At 46.7% G+C, this 19,921-nt stretch overlaps 1 protein-coding gene across 1 annotated transcript in view; it reads right to left on the bottom strand.

The window, feature by feature from the left end:
- The window catches only part of EPS8L2 (EPS8 like 2), a gene marked incomplete in the record, with an annotated part of 120,528 nt that extends 100,779 nt beyond the window's left edge, over positions 1-19,749 (bottom strand). The window contains 1 exon segment of the mRNA XM_034770404.1: positions 19,439-19,749.
- Between the last annotated feature and the right edge of the window lie 172 nt (positions 19,750-19,921).

The following is a 19,921-nucleotide window of genomic DNA, read 5'->3' as shown; positions in this document are numbered from 1 at the left end:
CCCCAACACCCAGCCTTCTGCCCTGCACCTCCACACACACCCCAGCCCTCTGCCCTGACCTCGAGTCGCCCCCAACACCCAGCCTTCTGCCCTGCACCTCCACACACACCCCAGCCCTCTGCCCTGACCTCGAGTCGCCCCGCTCAGCCCGCTGCAGGCCTAGGTGAACAGAACCCCAGGCTGGAAGCGGGCTGAGCAGGCTGGCGGCGTAAGATCAGCATTTTAATTTAATTTTAAAGGAAGCTTCTTAAACATTTTGAAAACCGTGTTTACTTTACATACAACAATAGTTTAGTTATATAATATAGACTTATAAAGAGAGACCTTCTAAAAAACGTTAACATGTATTACCGGCACACGAAACCTTAAATTAAAGTGAATAAATAAAAACTCGGCACAGCACTTCTGAAAAGTTGCCTACCCCTGCACTAGGTATTGATTTGAGATCACTGGTTTATTTCACATATGCTGCCTAACAGCCATTTGATGGCAATGAATTTTCGCCACTACCAACCTAAGCTGGATTTGAACATGTGAACGAGAAGTGAAGGGCTCTGTCACCCACCACCAAAAAATCCATCTGTCTAAACAAAAACAAATGAAGAAGAAAATGGTTCACACTCAAGAAAGGTCTGTCTTGTTTTAGTTGGAAGGGAAGTCAACTGTTGCAAGGGAGACCAGCACCCGGCACTCAGGTGTTGGCCTTTGGGCAAAGAAGCAAATGTGCTTCAACCTTGTTGTTTGTTAATCCTCTCTGCAACATTAGGGTCAAGTTTTTCAAAAACCGTTTTCCGAAATGTGCCCCCCAAATTTCATTTGTTTCTCATGAGCAAATCTGGGGGTGTTGGTGCTCATTTTGGATGGATTTGTTTTTTTAAACTGATGTTTATGGCTCCCGCCAGGGCCGGCTCTGGCTTTTTGGCCGCCCCAAGCAAAAAAAAAAACAAAAAACCTGTGGCACGGCAGGTGCAGGGGGACCGGGTGGGGGGAGGCGGAGAGAGCGGGTGGGAGAGAGAGAGAGAGAAGGGGGTGGCCAGAGTTACAGCACGGCTCTGCTCTGGTTGGCGGGGAGGGAAGGAAGAGGACTGCCCTGCAGGGCGCTCTGGTTCTCTGCGCCGCCGCCCCCTACAGGGCAGCCAGAGCGGAACAAAAAAAAAAAGGGGGCCGTGCCGCCGTAGGATTGGGCAGAATGCCGCCTCCAACAATCTGCCGCCCCAAGCACCAGCTTGCTCAGCTGGTGCCTGGAGCCGGCCCTGGCTCCTGCTTTCAAATGAGGGGAAGACTGGCCAACCTGTTTAAGGAGCTAGTAATTTGGTGTGCCTTAATTGTGAGGCACCCAACTTGAGCTGCCTTAAAGGGTCCAGATTTTCAGAAAGTGCCGCACCTTCAGCCTATGAAAATCAGGCCCTGGTGAGGAGTCTATAACTGGACACCTGAAGACTGAGGCACTCACAATTGTTAGTTGTTTTTGGAAGATCTTGGCCTATTGCTTGTGTGAGAACACACCTAGGTGAGTGTGAGATTGAATCCAGCCTGTATGTGTGCAGGGCCAGCTCCAGCCACTAGCTTAACAAGCCGGTGCTTGGGGCGGCCCAGGAAGAGGGGCAGCACCTGCGGCAATTCGGGGGCGGCAGATCCCTCACTCCCTCTAGGAGCGAAGGACCTGCCGCTGGACTGCCACCGCTGATCGTGGCTTATTTATTTATTTATTTATTTATTGCTTGGGGCAGCAGAAATGCTGGAGCCGGCCCTTTGTGTGTGGCACTTCGATGTGACTAGAGGAGTGAGTGGGTCCTGCTAGGAACCTGAAACAAACACTCCCTGTTCTCCAAATTAAATATTTCACATTTCAGAGATTCTACAGAAGATAAACACATAGCTAAAAATAATCCACCGTGGTGGGGAGGTGACCGCAGTCGCTGGCAGCCACCTCAGTGCTCTGGATTTAGCCAAAGCTAACTGGGCAGGTAGTCAGAATGGGACAGTGTGTCCGAAAGAACCCTAAGGCTGGGGAGGAGACGTCTCTGGGTGTCTAGTCTGAATGCAGGGAGCGTTCCTTTCATACTGACCGTTCCTTTCATTCTGACAGTCCTCAGAACCCTACCCAGCTCCCTCCTGGAGCTGCTCCCTTGCAGCTCAGAACCAGGGGCAGGATAGTGGACTGTATTTGGGGGGTGGGGGAGGGGAACAGTAGAGGATCAAGACTCTGATGGTCCAGGTTTGTCCCATGTTAAACCTCTCCCCCCTTCTCCAAGGATCAGTCCATCTTCACAGGACTGGAGCAGCTCCTTGTCCCACCCCTTCACACTCACTTTCCTGGGCCCTGCTGCCCAGCAGTGCTCAGCACTGACACCTCCAACAGGAGCCTCCTCAGCCCTCCCTGTGTCGCATCTCCCCTGCCCTACACACCTACCCATATCGTAGGTATATTGCAGAGCGTCAGATCTTCCCACTGACTGCAGAGTGTGAGTCAGATCAGAAACCAAGGCTGGTCTCCCCTTGACTGCACATGGTAGGGTAGATCAGCAGCAACAAAAATGTGTCTCTTCCACAGTTAACCTATGTTGTTATGCTACTATTATGCTACCAGAGCTGAAGAATTCTCCAAAAAACCCAATACCCTCTGTTATCTAAGCTCCTCAGAAACAATAATAAACTCAGGATTTGTACTAAAATAAAAAAAAAGTTTCCTGAGAAAAGGCTTAGGTGGGGTGAACTTCCCAGCATTGAAAGTAAACCACCCATGTGTTTCTCCTGAGGCTGGGCTTGGCATGGATTGCTCCCTCGGGGGAGGGACTGCGAGGTCACTGCCAGATTGGATTAGAGCTCAGACAGGGACGGCCTCTGTGGCTGCCCTCCTTAACATGGATCAACAGAAGGGGTTAGAGACTAAAGCCTGATCTTGCAAGCTACTGTTAATGCATTCAAAACATAAACTGATACCACAAAGCACCACCGCTGAGAACATGCCTGTATTTGCAGAATCTTTATACAAAATTTACAAAGCGTTTGGAAGGAGCTCTATTTCCCCTCCCATGTCAACCTGCAAGCCACACTTCATCTAGATAGATATAGCTCGAGTCCATTCCTGCAGAGCGCTGGAAGCTCTCAAAGCCCAGTGAGGTCAATGGGAGTTGAAGGCCCTCAGCAACTCACAGGATCGGGCCCAAAGCTAGTGAAGAGTCCAAAATAATAGCGTGTATACTACTACTACTAACAAAATAATATTCCTGCCAGAAGATGAATCTGTCCTCAAGAACATGACAGAACTGGCTGCATGCAAGTTCCGTCAGCATTGCTGATCTATAAATATCTGGGGAAAGTGCGGAATCTAAAAGATCTTGGGAGAAGTTTGGAAGTTGACTTCAGTGTCAGTCTGAAGGGAGAATTAGCAGAGGGCAGATTCTCCAGTCTCTGAGCTGATTCATTTCATCTGAATTTACCCTGTGCCTCTGTATGGACAGCCCTGTCAAATCCAAGTTAAGGAAAAACACAGAGCAGGTTTTAGCTTGTCATGTGTCTGCTGATCACACGCCTTGCCAAGGATGCCATGTTGCACATTATCTCTGCTTCTATCAGGGTTAAACAGTTCTGGCTCAGAACTGGGCACTTTCTTTCCTGGCTTTTGAAATTCCCACCTATTCTTACTCTTTTTTTGCTTTTTCTCTCTGTGCACCGGGCAGAAATGCAAAGGGTGAGGAAAAGCTGGTAGCCATGCTGGGCCTGACTCTCCATTGCCTGGCACCTTGAGGAGGTACTTAACCCAGAGCAAAGTGGGCGTGGAGCACGGCCATTCTGATCTGGTGGCATTCTACGCTCATTGCGCACTGGTGTGACTACACACAGTGCAGGCCAAGGGTGAATCAGGCCCTCTAGTTGCAAAGGCCTGAAGGTGATTTTGAATAACTGGAAGAGCACAACTCCAATTTTATATGGCGTCTGATTTAAACATACCCCTTCCCCCAAACCCCTGTGATAGGGTCTTGTTTTCTTCCATTCCTGGGGAGGCAGTCCACAGACAGCAGCGGTCATCCCTGCACTGCGTCGCTGCCTTCTTCTCTGACTGACTCACTGCTTCTTCCGGGGTCCGTCGGAACGCAGGGTTTGGAGTCTCAGGATCCTGCCTTAATCAGTTCCTGAGGATCTAATAAGGGCTTGATGCAGGAATCTCTGGGTGGTATGGCCTGCCTGTGTTACAGAGAACATCCGCTAGAGGAACACAGTGATCCCTTCTAAAAGCCCGATTGCCTTAACATCTGTTACTCTATAATAATAATGAGAGCGAAGGCCTACATTTTCACTGCTTTAGTGTGCCCCCTTGAGAGCCCTGGGGCCTGATCTGAATCTGAGCCCCCATATTCCAGGTGAAATCAATGGGAGCTGTGAGTGCTCTGAAAATCAGGCCCTAGGTACCTCAAGACGGAGGTATCCCATAATGGAGACACCCCAAATTGGGAGCCTTTTGAGAATGCAGGCACAGGTAAATAAACGGGCATTGTATAGAAAAGCTCATTACAATCTTTTTAAAAGACCCAAATCAAAAGTGCCAGAAAGGCGGGTCTGTAATATGAGTCATTGATATGGAAAAACAGCTCCAGGCTCCCTGGGAATGGCTCAGTGCCTGTGTTTGCAGAGAGTTCCGTAGCTTTTTCTTGCCCAAAGCCTTGAAATGTTGGCTTGTTTTGCTTTTCTCCTCTCCCATTCTGCAATCAGTGAAACCTGCCACCTTGCCCTATAATTAGCACAGAGTCCACAACAGATGGGAACAGACCAAGAGACCTTTGGAAACATTCCTAATCTCAGCAGCAAGTCTGACTCAGGTGGCTGGGAGGAAGCAAGGACCTGATTCAAAGCCCATCCAAGTCAGCGGGAATCTTTCCATTGACTTCACTGGGCTTTGGATCCAGACCCCTTAGCGCCAGATAGGGCAGATGCTTGCTTAGGAGGTGCATTGGCAATTTCAGAGTGAAATGCTCTCAGATCTGAATAGCACAAATGGGAATATTTCTCCCTCCTCCACTCCTGACTCAGAACCATGAATCCAGGACAGTTAGTTCTCTCTTTCCAACCTGGCATTATACACTAAGGGCTGGCTCATCAGAGAAGTCAGTGGGAATAGTCTCATTACTTTCAATGGGAGCAGCATCGGATCTAAAGTCTCAAGATGAAAAGAATCCTATACCCCCTTCCCCCCCTCAGGTGCACCTTGTGTTTACATTATAAATCAGAGACTGGGCCAATCAAAATAGGGAATTATATTGCCTGGGAAGCTTGGCCAATCAAAATAGGGAATGGCTGTACATGTGAGACTCATATTCTAATGAGTAGAGCACTGTCTAGCTCCGGAGTAGCAAGGAAAACTCCCGAGGAACATAATGTTCTACTCCAGCCAAACTCCTAACATGGCACTGAATGAGGGGCTCTGTGTTCACGCAAAGTGTGGAGGGTGTCTGTATGAATGGCAATGTGTCCATTTCTCCTGGCTGAGTGTTCGCATTTGAAGAGCTTTTCCTCACACACACCTCCCCCAGGAGCCAGAACTGCATCACATTTGCCATTTGGCTTCTCCAAGCTAGGAGGCACTTGACTTCTGAAGCAGCCGAGAGCTATGACAAGCAGTGGCATGTATGTGATGGTGTGGTCTAGTGGCTGGAGTGGAAGACAGAATGTCAGGACTCCCAGCTCTGTCACTGACTCACTGTATAACTTTGGGTAAGTTGCTTGAAGGTGCTATGCCTCCATTTTAAGAAAAGGGTATAATATACTGATCTACCTAATAGTGGGGGGCTGAAAGCCTTAGTAAACGAATGCTCAAGAGTTCTGAGATCCTCACTTGAAATGGGGTGGAATATACCCGTGATGCATTGTTATTTAATGCCCCAAACTACACTATTTAAGCGCATCAATCAGAAAATGTAAAACCTTGCTTCCTCCAGCTGCTTTACTCTCAGACAGGCTGCATATCAGTGAGAGCACTTGTCATTTAAAAGCCCACAGTTGCTGCACAGTAACATGACAGATCACAGTTCTTTCCTTATACTGAGAGTAATAACTGTTACCACAGCTACAGCCATATGGTAGCCAGGTCAGTGATTGGCTTCTTAGTGATGGTTATTTTAAGCTAATCATTTACCTGCATGAATATTTAATTAAAACCACTACTTAACACACGTGCTGAATGGCCAAATTAACATGTTAACACAATACAATAATCTCTAGTTTGCCCTTGGGAGAGATTCCCTTGTGTATAAAATACCTCTGGCCCTCAACACCAATTTGTTATCTGATTTCATAAGTGACCCATAAAGCTGTTCTTAACAGAGCTGACAGGCAAATGCATTGCAACATTCTGCTTCCCAGCAAAGGCCCTGTATACACTAGGACCCCACGCCCATCAGATGATTTATTGATGGGGTTGAGCTCGGTGAATTGTGTGTGACTGGTTGGCTGTTGCAATTCTTTTCCACCAGCTCCACCTGAGAGATTGGCTGCTAAGGATGTTTTTGACACTCCCCCAAAGGTGGGTGTTAAAGCTGGACTCACTTGCCTGGCTGATATTCAGGCTTGCAAAGGGATAAAGTCACTCCATGAAAGACTGAAACCAGGGGTGGAGACATTGCTGTATACCCATTGGTTAACAGAAGAATGCCTCCGCAAGGAGGGGCAGTAAATGTAAGGCATGGGGCTTAGCATTAAGAATTTACAAGTGCCTGCTGGCTGGCCTGCCTCCCCAAGGGGGATGGACTCTGGACCAGGTTCAGAGCTGACTCACACACCTTGATTGATGTCAATGGGAGTGCAGCTGGGTGCAAATCCAGATTGGTGAATCTGGCCCCTCCCATTTAAGGAGATGGTCTCCATTTCTCAGGGTCCCTTTCCTGTTAAACTGCTGGCTTCTTCATTCTGTTGAGTCGAGAGGCCTCTGTCAGGCTCCCCCAATGCCCTTACTGGAATAAAGCTGCAAATATTCCCGTGTCTGACCCTACAGGTGAGTAGTTGCTTCACCTGCCCTGGAGTCACCCTCCTCCCCTTTCCAGGGGGTGCCTGGGGCAGTTCACAGATGCCTTCATTTGGGATAAGCTGTCGCATCAATAAATTCCATTTACAAGCGTGGGAATTTTGAGCGGTTTTTGCTGGGGGATGGAGGATTTAGATGTTTCATCTCTTGAAACCATGTCTGACACTTTAGGGCTTTTTTCAGTATGTAAGCTAACTATTGCTGCTTTCATCTCCCGCTCCATTTTTATTTCTTACTCACGTCCTGTCTGTATATTTTTGGACACTTGCTAACAATTCACTTTGGGCTGAAACCTGGCGCTTAGGAACTCGGCCTAATAGGGAGTGTCCCTATAAAACAAACAGACATTGTTTGAGCTGGTCTGGTGGCGGCACAACCACATGGGGGGAGGGCGTGAGTCCCAGCCCTAGGCCTGGCAGGGACTGGGAGTGCTACTGAAGCAGCCCATTCAGCCCCTGGACAATGTGTGGAGTGGCACTGATGGGCTCTGGAAACCCTACTCCCCAGAACCCCTCCGGGGATCAATAGATTTCGGAGCCATCCATGGCTTGGGTTTCTATTTGACAGTAGTGAGTTGGAGGAAGTCTTGCACAGAGGGCTGGCTGGAGCTGATCAACAATATGCCACGCCCAGCCTGTACCTGTAGGGTAGCATAGCTCTGAATGATGTGGCATTTCTGTAAGGTGATATCCCTGCAGCTGCTCCTCCTGTGTGCCCGACACACTTCTGCTGTTAATATTTCATGCCTGCTAGTCTTCCTTGCACTGCTGCACAAGAGGTGCCTATGCCAGCCAGCTCCATTTACAGCTGCAGCCAGAGAGAATGAATGGATTTTTGTTTGGAGTGGTGTTAGGTTTCCTCACCCCTTGTGGTCCGAGTCCTCCTATGGGGGTAGATGGCTCTGCAAGGGGGTAGGGAAGCTGATCTGGCCAGACTGATTTGGCTGGCAGGATCAGAAGGCAGTGAGAGTCTGTTGGATGTAGATTACATCCTGTAAACAAATATCAATGTGTCTATGAGCCAAATTATCAGCTGGCATAACTCCACTGACTTCTCTGCTGATGTAATTCCACTGAACTTGGCCCTCAGCATCCACTGGGGAACAAAGTCCCAGTGTTCATGCTTGACTGTGTGGTAGATATGTGGGGGGATCCCAGTCAACATAGGAGCATAAGAATTACCATATTGGATCAGACGTGTGGTTCATCTAGTCCACTATCCTGTTTCTGACAGTGGTCAGCAGTAGAAGGTGCAGGAAACTCTACTATAGGCAGACATAGTCTAACCCCCCCAGGAAGGTCTCTCCTTAATCCCTAATAGTTAGAGATTGGTTTAAACCTGCAGCATGGGGCTCAATACCTCTTCCAACATTTCTATTAGCATTGACTATTATAACTTTGGATAGTTGTGTTATCCATGTAAATGTCCAATCTCTCTTTGAATGGTGCTAAATTCTTGGCCTCAACAACAAGTTAAACTGCACTGCCCAATTTACTGTACAAATACATGTTTTCACTGCATTTGTACATCAGTTTGCTGTATTCCAGCAATGTCTTCACTGTGTCCTTTTTTGCATGATGATGGGTCAGATTCTCTGTTGCTTTACATCAGTACAGAGGGGGTACACGATGCTATTAAGTCAAAATAAAACTGTACTGAATCCAGATCTTCTGAGTTCCAGTCTTAATCACAACACCATCATTCCTCTCGGGTTTTGTAAGGAATCTCTAAAAATATTGCTGGCGGCAGAACCCCAGTAATCTGGCTCTGTGGTCGTTACTCTAGCTGGTTGAAACTCAAGAATTTCCATTCTGCAGGAAACTTTTTGAAATTTGTTTTTATTCCAAAATTAAATTATGACCAAAAAAAAAAGTCTCACCAAATGCAGTTTTCGAAAAGCTGTCATTTTGGATCAATTAAAATGTTCCATTTCAATCAAATCAAAAAGTTGTGTTCCACTTTCAAAAGGTTTTTTTTTTTTTTTAATTTGTAATATCAATTTTGAAATGAAAAGTCGTTTTGAAACAAAAATCAAAATGTTCCATTCTGTTAACGTCCAAAGGGAACATTTTGACAGCAAAATGCTTTTTTTGTTTTGTTTTTTGTTTTGTTTGTTCTTTGGTTTCTTTTCTTAACAAAATTTTCTCACAATCAACAGGAAAACTTTCAGTTTTGACAAAATGGAATTTGTCAATGGAAAACTTGTGGCCATCTCTACTCATGACGTCCTCTTCCAAGTCAGAGCTCCAGGAATAACTAACTTTGTTTGCAAACACCGGAATAAGGGCAACAACAGACTGTCAACTGAAAATGAGGATAAGTGAAGGTTTTGGTTTTCAAAGTGCCGTGGAAGCAGAGTGCTGGCTTTCAGTCAGGTGAGTCCTATTGTATTTCATTGAAGTCATTTTATTTCTTCAATTGCCACTTCCAGCTATTGATAAAGAAACATATCCGCCAAAGGTGCAAACACAGAGGCATTGTGGTACCAGCCAACTATGTTTGAATCATAGATAATCCCTATATGGTGCTTGTTTCAGTCTCTCTGATGACAGGAGTTGGGATTACAACCAGTGTGTGGAACAGGGATCCCATTTTCTGAAATCCTGAATTACCTTTAAATGTTTCAGTATAGCTCTACAAAGATTGCTCTCATCTATTGCAGCCTGCCATATCACTGCACTGCATCTCTGTTAATATACAAGGAGCATATACTCAATAGACAAGGTGGGGGAGAACTAGTTCAGTTTGCCATTTAAACAGATGCTAAGGCAGAAAGGATGGATCGGGGGTTCAGTTCCTTGCTGCACCACAGACTTCTTATGTGACCTTAGGCAAGTCACTTAGCCACTCTGCCTCAATTGCCATCTGTAAAATGGAGATAATGCAACTTCCTCACAGGTCTATTGTGAGGATAATTACATTAAAGATCGTGAGGTGCTTGGATATTATGGTAATGGGGCCATACTTGGAGAGGGAGATGGTGTGTCCAAGGCACACAGTTTGAATCTGGATCTCAACACTCCCAACACCAAAGTGTGTCACAGATTGGGCTGAACCCTAATCCCAGATTCCAGGACCGGCTGATGCATTGCCTGCCTTTGTTCAAAGCCTAGTGTATGGTTCTGCAGGTAGTTTCTGGCCACGTTTTAGTATTTGGCTCATTCTGTTAAGGAGAGTTTTTGGAGATGTGGTTTATGTTCACACCAAGTGTGAGCAGCTGGAATGATGTTCTAATGAGACGCCCATTTAGCTCACATTTGAATTTGAACTCTGCAATCTGGTCTGCTTAAAAAACAGGCTAAAGCTCTGAATTCTCTCTAGTAGCTTGAATCTAGTGTGCAGTTGTAATGATTGGCATTTTAGTCGGCACTGAGGACTAGACCCTGGACCTACACAGCAAAGAGCGTGAGTCTCTACAATTAGAGCTAAAGCAGAACTAGTTCCTCTAGCTAGGAGCTGTCGGAAACATATCCTCTGTGGATCAGGCCCAAAGGGGGATGTATAACACATACCGAATGGTGAGTTACACAGTAACCAAAATGATCCCCTGAGAGACCTTCCAAATGAAGTCTGTTTGCTTTGCTTTGCCCTTTGTTTCATTTCGCATGGAAGGATGTGTGTCGCTGGATTTGTCCAGGCAGCTTAAAAGGGCCATTTCTAATCTTAATGATGCAGAAGCATTTTAATAACCGCAGCACAAATAATTAACCTGGAACAAGGGGGAAAAAAGCTGTCATTGTATCTGAGCTCTGGACCCATGTTTGGGATCTTGCTCTGTGTCACAGAACATCAGCCATGTGATTTCTCCTGGCTCCTTATCAGAGCTCTTGTTCTTGGGCCAAACAGTAGAAGTTTTGGCAGGTGCCTGCTGAAACACGCTAGCTGGCGGAGGAGGAACCCAGCGGAGTGGGCAATAGTGCTGAGAAGAGAAGGGGTGGAAAAGTCATCTGTGCAGCACAAATACTACCTCACAGACGTAGGATGCACCAAACCCCTTGCAATCAATGAACCCATCAGGACTTTACCAGCTTCCCCCAAGTTGTCCCCTCTGAGCTACCAGGTCTCTTGTATGTCTGTGCAGAGGCTTGGCTCTGATTTCCAGCCCCGAAGGGTGTCGTAGGTAAAGCTCTGCCTGTGGGCACAAAGGAGGGGCACCCTTGTTCGACACCCTTGTGCTAGTTCCCAGGGGATGGGTGGGCAGGGAATGAGGGGATCAGGACTGGTGCTCATCTAATGGAAAGGCACTTTTAAAACTATTCAGGGCAGCGGGCTGAGCACAATTGGTCTTTGTGAGCTCCTGGCACCGCCAGGGGAGAGTCTGGCAACAAAGACCCCTTTTAGCCTCAGACTGATGGGCTCCTGGAGCTGAAGGGAGAGTTAGTGGTGGCTGTTTTAAGGGCACAGTAACCTAGGCCAGTTAATACAGCCTGTGCAGCCTGAGGCTAAATAGCAGTGGAGAATCTGGCTCAGCGAGAACTGTCAGGCAGTGGAATGGCTTCCCAAGGAAAGAGGCAGAAACCCCAGCTCGTGGGGCACTTCAGAGACGGACAACACCCTTTAGGGTAGGGACTGATTCGTGTAGATTTTCCAGACTGTAATTAAACTCACCCTACGTTCTCTTTGAATAGTAATCAGGACTACTGTTCTTCTGCACCCCATCCACTGGTTAAGGGAGCTGTTAATAACGACACACAGCCATGGACAGCTGCCAATACATGGTTTTTAGTGCTTCATTTTCTAGATCATTGTTATGGCCAACTCCAGCTCGGATGACAAGTTATTCACTTTGATTTAATTACTTATTAAAATTTGAACACCCACAGTCACATGGAGACGCAGCAGGAAAAGGGTCCTCCCAATCCATCCCAGGCGTGACAGGATCACCAAATCAGCTGGGCACTCCCAAGGTGTCATGTGCATGCACTGGCAAGTGGTAGCTGTGATCACAACACCGTGCATTTTGGTCTCTGTCCTGCTAAATCTGTTCCTGCCCAGTTTTAGTTCTCTTGAGTCTCAGTTGGCTGGGTTGCTGCTTATTGCAGCTAATTAAGCTTTTGTTTTGTTTTTTTTTAAAGCAGCTGTGACCAGCAGGAGTAATTAACCTTTGGATGTTTTCTTCAATGTTCAGCCTTAACTGAGATTGGTCAGTGAACTGAAATCAGTGTCCTCAGGCTTTTGTGACATGTTTACTCTTCCCGCCTCATTTCCAGGGCCAAAAACCACTTTATCCACATTCCTTACATGCCAGCCTACTTCAGGTTTAATTTGAATCACATGGGGTACTGCCTGGAACTCCAAGATATTGCCTGATTACAGCAAATCTGGATCTGGATCCCAGCCCCGACTCTCCTCTCACTAGCATTGGTTTTGCACGAATGTAAAACTATAAGGCCAGATCTTCAGCTGACATGAGTTGGTGCAGTTCCATTGGAGCCATGCTGAGGCTCTGATGCATAGATTTCAATGAAGTGACTCCTGGCTTATATCACCATGAGAGAGAGATCAGGCCTGCTGATTCCACCCACCATGAAAATTTGGAGGTGTGCAGATACGGGATTTTCTATCAGCCCATTATAGAAACAGGGACTATCCAGTAGTGGGTCTGAATTTGGGGACAGATTTCAAACCCTCCTTGAAGTCAATGAGACTACTCACACACTAAAAGTTAAGAACGTGCTTCAGTGCTTTTCTGGATCAAAGCCTAAATCCCCAGGGAACCACACTGACATCTATGGGCCTGATTCGAATCTCACATTGGTGTAAATCTGGGTCAACTCCGCTGAAGTCCATGTAACTGAGATCAGAGTTTGGCCCTTTGGAGTTGCACTGGGGATAAATCAGCATAGACTGTGGCCTACAATATTGATCAGAGAGGCCTTGACTATGCTAAGCACCTCCACCTGCCATCAGTACGTGAATTCCTTAGTTCCATCAGAAATATTAAAGTGAGGACGTGAAGGGATCTCAGAGAAGTCCCACTTGCAGCATTATCAGGGAGGAAGAAAGTAGTCTGATGGGTTAAGAAAATACACTCCTGAAGTCAGTAGAGCTGGGCTATTGAGGCAGGATCCAGATGGTTTAGGCTGAAGGCTGACTTGGGGGAGAGTTAAGGTTTGGAGTCACTAACCCAGAAACCTTGTGAGATCAATTATTTGTGTGAGTTTTCTGCCACCTAGGGCAAAAGATTCACGATCGCAGGAGCTGTCGGGACACTTAAGCTGCATCTGAATGGAATCATTACAGTGGCTCTGGCTTTGGATCTAAACAGGAACCAAAACCACTGGGGCACATTTGGATGCTGGGATCTCACGCCAAACCTCCAATCACTCAACTTCCATAAAATCCAAAGATGGTCCAGCTTTGGCCCATGTCAGTCGTTCATAAACACAGCACTTTTGTTCCTTCTACCAATGAAAACCATTGCAATGATCGTCTTGAGTTGTAATGTAGTCCTTGCTACAAAGTGTGACTCAGGGACTCTTACTCTGAGGGAACGTCTATACTTACCTGCTGGTTCGGTGGCAAGCAATCGATCTTCTGGGATCGCTCCCGGAAGTGCTCGCCGTCAACGCCGGTACTCCTGCTCCGCGAGAGGAGTACGTGGAGTCGACGGAGGAGCCTGCCTGCCGCGTGTGGACCCGTGGTAGGTACCCTTGAGTTCGAACTAAGATACTTCGACTTCAGCTACGTTATTCACGTAGCTGAAGTTGCGTATCTTAGTTCGAACTGGGGGCTTAATGTGGACCAGCCCTTAAGCTCCAAGACGATTCCCATTCAGCTGTCCTTGGCAAAAGGAAGATTGTCTAAGGTAGGATGTAAACTGTGCTGGTTATGGGGAGTGTTGGTATGGAGGACTGTGCCTTTCCATTAGCGCCTTTCTTCCTATGGAGAGTGTTTCTCTTTCGGAGTTACACAGCACTGGTGAATTTCACTGCTGGATGGATGGTACTTTGGTTTACTGCCATGCAAATGGACTGCACTTTACCCCTTGTGGGATATAAATCTGGACAATTTGGGACTGATAAGGCAATAAACAACTGAGAAAAAGAAAACAGGAAGAAATAATTCAAAGAAAATAAGAGACTGTTTTGAGCTGATACCAGAATTGGGGTCCAGAATGAAGGAGAAATTTGCTGTCCCCCTTGAGAATTTGCATTGAAAGAACAAATCCTAATGAAGCCTGTAATATTCTTATTAGTGCCATATCTAGCTGGGTGCATTTCTTATTAGCTCTAGTGGGAGTTGCACTCTTATGCAAAGGCTGTAATTGGTCCCTGTGGTTTAAAATCCAGATTTTCCGCTGTGTCAAAGCAGCTGTATGCTGCTCCACCAGGGCAAAGCTCCCCTAAAGCCTCTTTAACTGGCCACAGAAGGATTCCACCCCCAGCAATGTAGAAGAAATCTTGCCAACTCCTCCACGCAGCCCATGTGGGGAGATGGTTGGGGGAAAAGGAGCATGGCTAGGATACCCCTTCACCCTTAATGATCCCTAGTTGCCATAGCAACAGCTGTTGTAATTCACACCTGTAGGCCAGCGCAGAGCAGCCCCCCCCCACCTTTTGCAGCCCTATTTGGGTTAGATGCACTATTCTAATATATGGTTTAAGCAAACATAGGGTCAAGACAGTTTGCCTGGCTGCTGTGGAGAGCAGAGCTGCTCCTAGAGACATACAGAGCATGCATCCGAAGAAGTGAGGTTTTTACTCACGAAAGCTTATGCCCAAATAAATCTGTTAGTCTTTAAGGTGCCACCAGACTCTTTGTTGTTTTTGTAGATACAGACTAACACGGCTATCCCCTGATACAGAGCATGTGGCAGGCAGCCCCAAGCATTCGAAGCAGGGAGGCTGAGAGCTACAGCAATGAAGTCATTATTTTTCTTTTTCAGCCAGGGAGAAGCAGGAGTTGAGTGACCCGCATTTTCATGGTGGAAAGCCCCAGTCAGCTGTAGCTGGTGAGGGGGCAGGGCACGGTTCTGGTGGGGTGTCCGGAAAGCACGGGCAGGAGGATTTTGGCAGCACTTTAGCTGGGGCAGGCAGGGGATTCGCTAGAGAGCATTGGAGAGGACAGCATGACAAGTCTGAGGTACAGATGCACTCAGCCTGGCTGCGGTCAGTTTCACTGGCTTAACTAGCTAGAGGCTCCGCCACACAAGTATGTAAGTGTTGGAAACAACTGGGACAAAACACCTATTGTTGTAGAATAACCTGGACAAGCCTGAAAGTAGGGCCATTCCCTTCTCTCAGGGATCCAACATCTGCCTAAGTGGGAGACCAACAGGGCCTGATCTCAAGCCCATTGAAGTCAAATGGAGTCTTCCCATGTGGAAGCAACAGGAGCCTGCTGGTGGGAGGAGCAGACTGAGGAAACTGGTGTCCCTAACCAAGAACTGTATTTCCTCTGAAAACATCAGACTCGCACTGGTGAGGAGAGCATCACAGAATGAGCAGCCTCCTTTGCCTCAGAAAATACACCCATTGCTCTTTCTATGTGACTTTTGCTAGCAGGGTGTTAGCATGGCTGGTGTGGACAGGAACAGTTTTTCTGAGAATCATGGTATGGAATAATGACCCCCCCTACCTTGTAGTCCAGAGCATGGTTTATAACAAGGTTGTCAGAAAAAATATTCCCATCCCCACAAGCTAAGGAAATGTTTCTAGAGCCCTGCTAGGAACAAGCCTGTTTCAGTAGTGGGGTTGTGAACACTGATGAGCTGTAGCCTGGGTGGAGCCAGGAGTGCATTCATTATGCAACCAAAACTAACTGTGTGAGGCTTCCAAATTGTTGTTACATGGACACTTTGAGAGCAGATTATTTCCTTTTTTTAGTTGTGATTCCTACTCATTTATCCAGATGACCTGGGGAAGAAAACAGGTCGTCTTATCCTCTGCATCATGCGTTTCACCAAAAGAGGATTACAAATCACTCTGCCACCGAAGAGGTGCATAATGTGAATGGAAACCTTTTGCCTCCCTTCAAAGGGAAAAGCTTTCCATTTGCATACAAATCTGCCTAGCAAAAGGGGCCTTTTCTGTGCAGTATCAGGACAATCAGAGTTGCATGCATTACCGGCTCCCTAAGGTGCTCCAGTTAAAAGTTAAACTCCCTGTTTGTAGTGACTAGCCGTCTTAGGGATTGGTAATAGGATATATTTGCCCTAAGGTTGTCTGTTCAAATCCAGTGCAGGTAGGGTGAATTGTTGTCACCCCCTTAAAGATATATGAAAGACACACGAAATGTCTTAGTCCAGCTTCCAATGGACAAGTGTCCACCCCACCACCACTGACCCTAAAATGCATTTCGACAGAGAGGACAATGATTGAATGGGTCTGGAGACTCAAACTCTCCTCTATCCTCTAGCAGTGGCAACGTCCAGAGATAAGATAAATAGGCCACATTGTCATGTGGGTAGGGCACTGGACTGGGAGTCAGGAGCCAAAGTTTGTTCCCAGCTTGGCCTCAGATTGCATAATGTCTAGTTCATTCTTGGCTGGGGTCCAGAGTCCCTGCTGTAATATAGGTGGGGTAGTGTTTGGGAGTTTCCATGACCTATTCTGTGGCTAGAGAATTTCAGATTAGCGGCAGCATAATCATATGCATGTTGTTTATGAAAGCTTTTCAATAAGGCTTCTTATTATAGATGAGTAGAATGGGAGAGGAAGAAAGAGGTATCTCAAAGATCAGGTGAGAGGTTTTGAAGGCTCTTAGCAAACTGCCCACATTACTAGCTATCTATCTAATGAACATGGGTCAAACAAGTTCTGATGTGGATACCTTGGCAAAGGAGTGATGTTAATGTGTTAGATATGCTATGCACTGCCATTGTGACATCATTCCAGGAAGAACAGTTGCAAAGGTTGGGCCATTTGGGTGTCTTTTATTGCAGGGTGGGAAATAATCCCTGGCTGTGATGTTATTCCAGAAAGTCCATGGTCTTTCAAAGGCACAGCCTCTGGGGACTGTTTGTCAGAGGAGATGTTTGGAAGGCTGGCAGGTTTGTGTATGTTTGGGTAGAATCGGCAGGTAGTGGATAGCTTTATTACAGATCACGCTGAAATTATAAATTTGTGCAAGGTGTGAGTCAGGGCAGAATTTGGCCTTGTGCTAGGAGAAAATGGTTGTCAACAAAACCACTTAACCTTCCCGGAATCAGCATTCACAGGAGAGAGAGAGAGACCAGGATGTGGGGGAGAGAGGGAGCAGAGAGAGGGAGAAAGGAAAAGAGACAGACAGGAGGACATAGCTGAGGGATCCAGCACTGAGAGAATCATCCAGGCAATAATTCTGTGAGATTAAATTTTCACTCCCCTGCACCCCACCCCCGCGTCCCAATGTGGGATTTTTTTTTCATGCCCCAGAATAGTTAATTGATCACACATAGTGCTCTGAGTTGTTTCCTATGGACATTCCTCAACCCCACCTCCACACACACTGACAATACATAGATATATTTCACTTTTTCCTTAATCTGACAAAACCTCTGGAATATTTTTGGAAGCGTTTGGGGCCTTTAGAACTGTGGGGCCTCTTAAATTTCCCTCATCCCTAATAAGAAACCTGGACAGTCACAAGCCCATCTAAAGGGTACTCACCTTTGCAACGCACAAAGGAAAGTGATTTGTCCGATCCAGGGGTCAGATCCTCAGCTGGAGCAACTTGGCATAGCTCAATTCACTACCACAGCTGACTTATACCCATAGCAGATTCTGCGTAGTCTGTTCCTTTAGCGTGGGTTCAGCTTTCGAGTGCTATACTACAAAACCTAATGATCGGAGCTTTAATATGTCAGACAAATAATCATGCACCTGCATTAAGCAACACCTGGCACTAGTAAGTAAACCCTCATCCCAGTCAATCACTTTAAGGTTTGTGCAGTGCCTAGCGTAACGGAGGAGCAGGTCCATGACTGGGGCTCCTAGGACCTACCACTATACAAATAATATTAATGATAAAGTATCCCCATGTGGTTTCCAGTGCAGTTTGGTTCCACTTTATCATGAAGACCAACCTATACTAGACAACCAGTTTTGGACACTAGCTGAGGATCAGGTTCAGGTCTGACCGCAAATCTAAGATGGTAATTAAATAATTTATATTACTCTAAATGTCTCTTGTTTAAATGAGAACAATATGCTGCCCGGCATGGCAGTTTCTACTGCATTTATTTGCATTTCCATAGCAAAGTCCGTGGCTTTCAATCTCCTTTTTTATGACCAGAGCCTTTTAAAAAGGCCCATACCTCCAAAGAGCTTAGTTATCAGGGTCTCTTTTTCTACTGAACCGTTCTTTTCTGTGCCCAAGCAAATCACTTGATCACACAACTAAATGGAACTTTGAACACACAACTGCAAGCTTTACTGAGGAATTCTTGGAGCCCATATTAGCTGTATTTTGTTTGGCACTAAGAAGGCTCACAGATAACTTCTCAGGTGGTGGACAGCAGTAGCTCCATTGACTTCAATACAGGTAGGACAGTTTACACCAGTCGAGGATCTGGCCCTCTCACTACAATTGCTTTCCCTGACATAGAAACTGGCCTCACTGCGGGGCAAACCCTGCAGTGGCAGCTCAGTGACTGCAATAGGATTTTTGAATGAGCAAGAACTGAAGGATCTGTCCCTGTTTAATCTTCCAGACAGTTCTTGGAACTTTTTCAAAGCAGCCCAGCAGAGGCAGAATCACATGGAATAGCCCTAATTATAGGAGATGTAGCATCGTATTTTACTGCCTGATTGTTTCACAATATGAGGAATAATTCCCAGAGTTTAAAAATACCATCAGTCAACACTTCAAAGAAATCTAGTCTCGCCAAATGTCCCCCGAGGACATTTAACATCCAAATAAGCAAAACGGGGAGAGTATACAGACAATCTCTCTTGCTACAGGTATAGAATGAAAGATTTCAGGGAGCCTGCACAGTCATGAGTGAGCCCTGCCGCTCAGAAATTACCCCCACTAGATTTTTAAGTATGGTGTAAAATTGTATGCTGTGGGACGACCCAGCAAACCAGCAAGTAGGAAAGGACCCAAATATGAAACAGGGAAAATTCCTTCCAACTTCTCCGGAGAGGAGGAAACCCCAACGTTTGTTTGCAAACAAACAGCGACACAAAAATACAATCTTCAGATTTCATTAAAAAGCCTCTTCTCTGCCAAACAGCCATCCCCTGCCAAGAAAGTGCCACCTACTGGAGGTAGGACACTGGGCAGGAAAGGGCGAGAAAAGGAAAACACTGGAAAATTTGATGCTTTTTCCTTCTTTAGAGAAATCCCTCTCTTTAATGTCTCCCAGCACTAAATTCTTACAACCTTTCCCTGCCCCAAATGCACATGCTTCCCCAGCTGCATGGCCCCATTCTTTGAAGTAGGCACATGTCACAGAGAATAATGGACTGTGGAGAACTAAGAGGTGAGACTTACCAGTGCTGAGAAGCCTCTGCTGTTTCCTGGTCTTTATTTCCTCTCCCAGTTAGCTGTGCCCTGTTAGGGAAGTCCTGCTGCCATTCTCAGCACACCAGGAGCCCCTCTGCTTTTCCCTCAGCAAAGTGCTTTGGCTGATGTGGATGCAGCCCCAGTGTCCCAGAGGCTTTTAGCTGAATAGTTTAACAGAGAAGGAGGGAAGGGGGAACCCACCTAATTTTCCAGGGTGGCTCCTTTTTATATTCACTCTGCCCCTGTCTTCCACTTTAGTCTCCCGAGCTTCACTGAGAGCAGGTGGCGTCTGGGCAGTGGAGGAACAGCACAGGGAGGGGAGGGCTGGGAGGCAGGGAGAGGTGGAGCCACAACCAGACAACAGGTTACTGTGTAACTAGGAGCTTGAGGCTGTCAGGCTGCATCCCTGGAGCTGCCTCCAGTGCTGGGTGCCTCTGCTGACACCTGGCGCAGCGGGGGGGGGGGGGGGGG

Source organism: Trachemys scripta, chromosome 4 (assembly GCF_013100865.1).
Source record: "Trachemys scripta elegans isolate TJP31775 chromosome 4, CAS_Tse_1.0, whole genome shotgun sequence".
Taxonomy (NCBI): domain Eukaryota; kingdom Metazoa; phylum Chordata; order Testudines; family Emydidae; genus Trachemys; species Trachemys scripta.
Note: the sequence above shows the minus strand (reverse complement) of the source record. Positions and strands in the feature narration are given on the sequence as shown.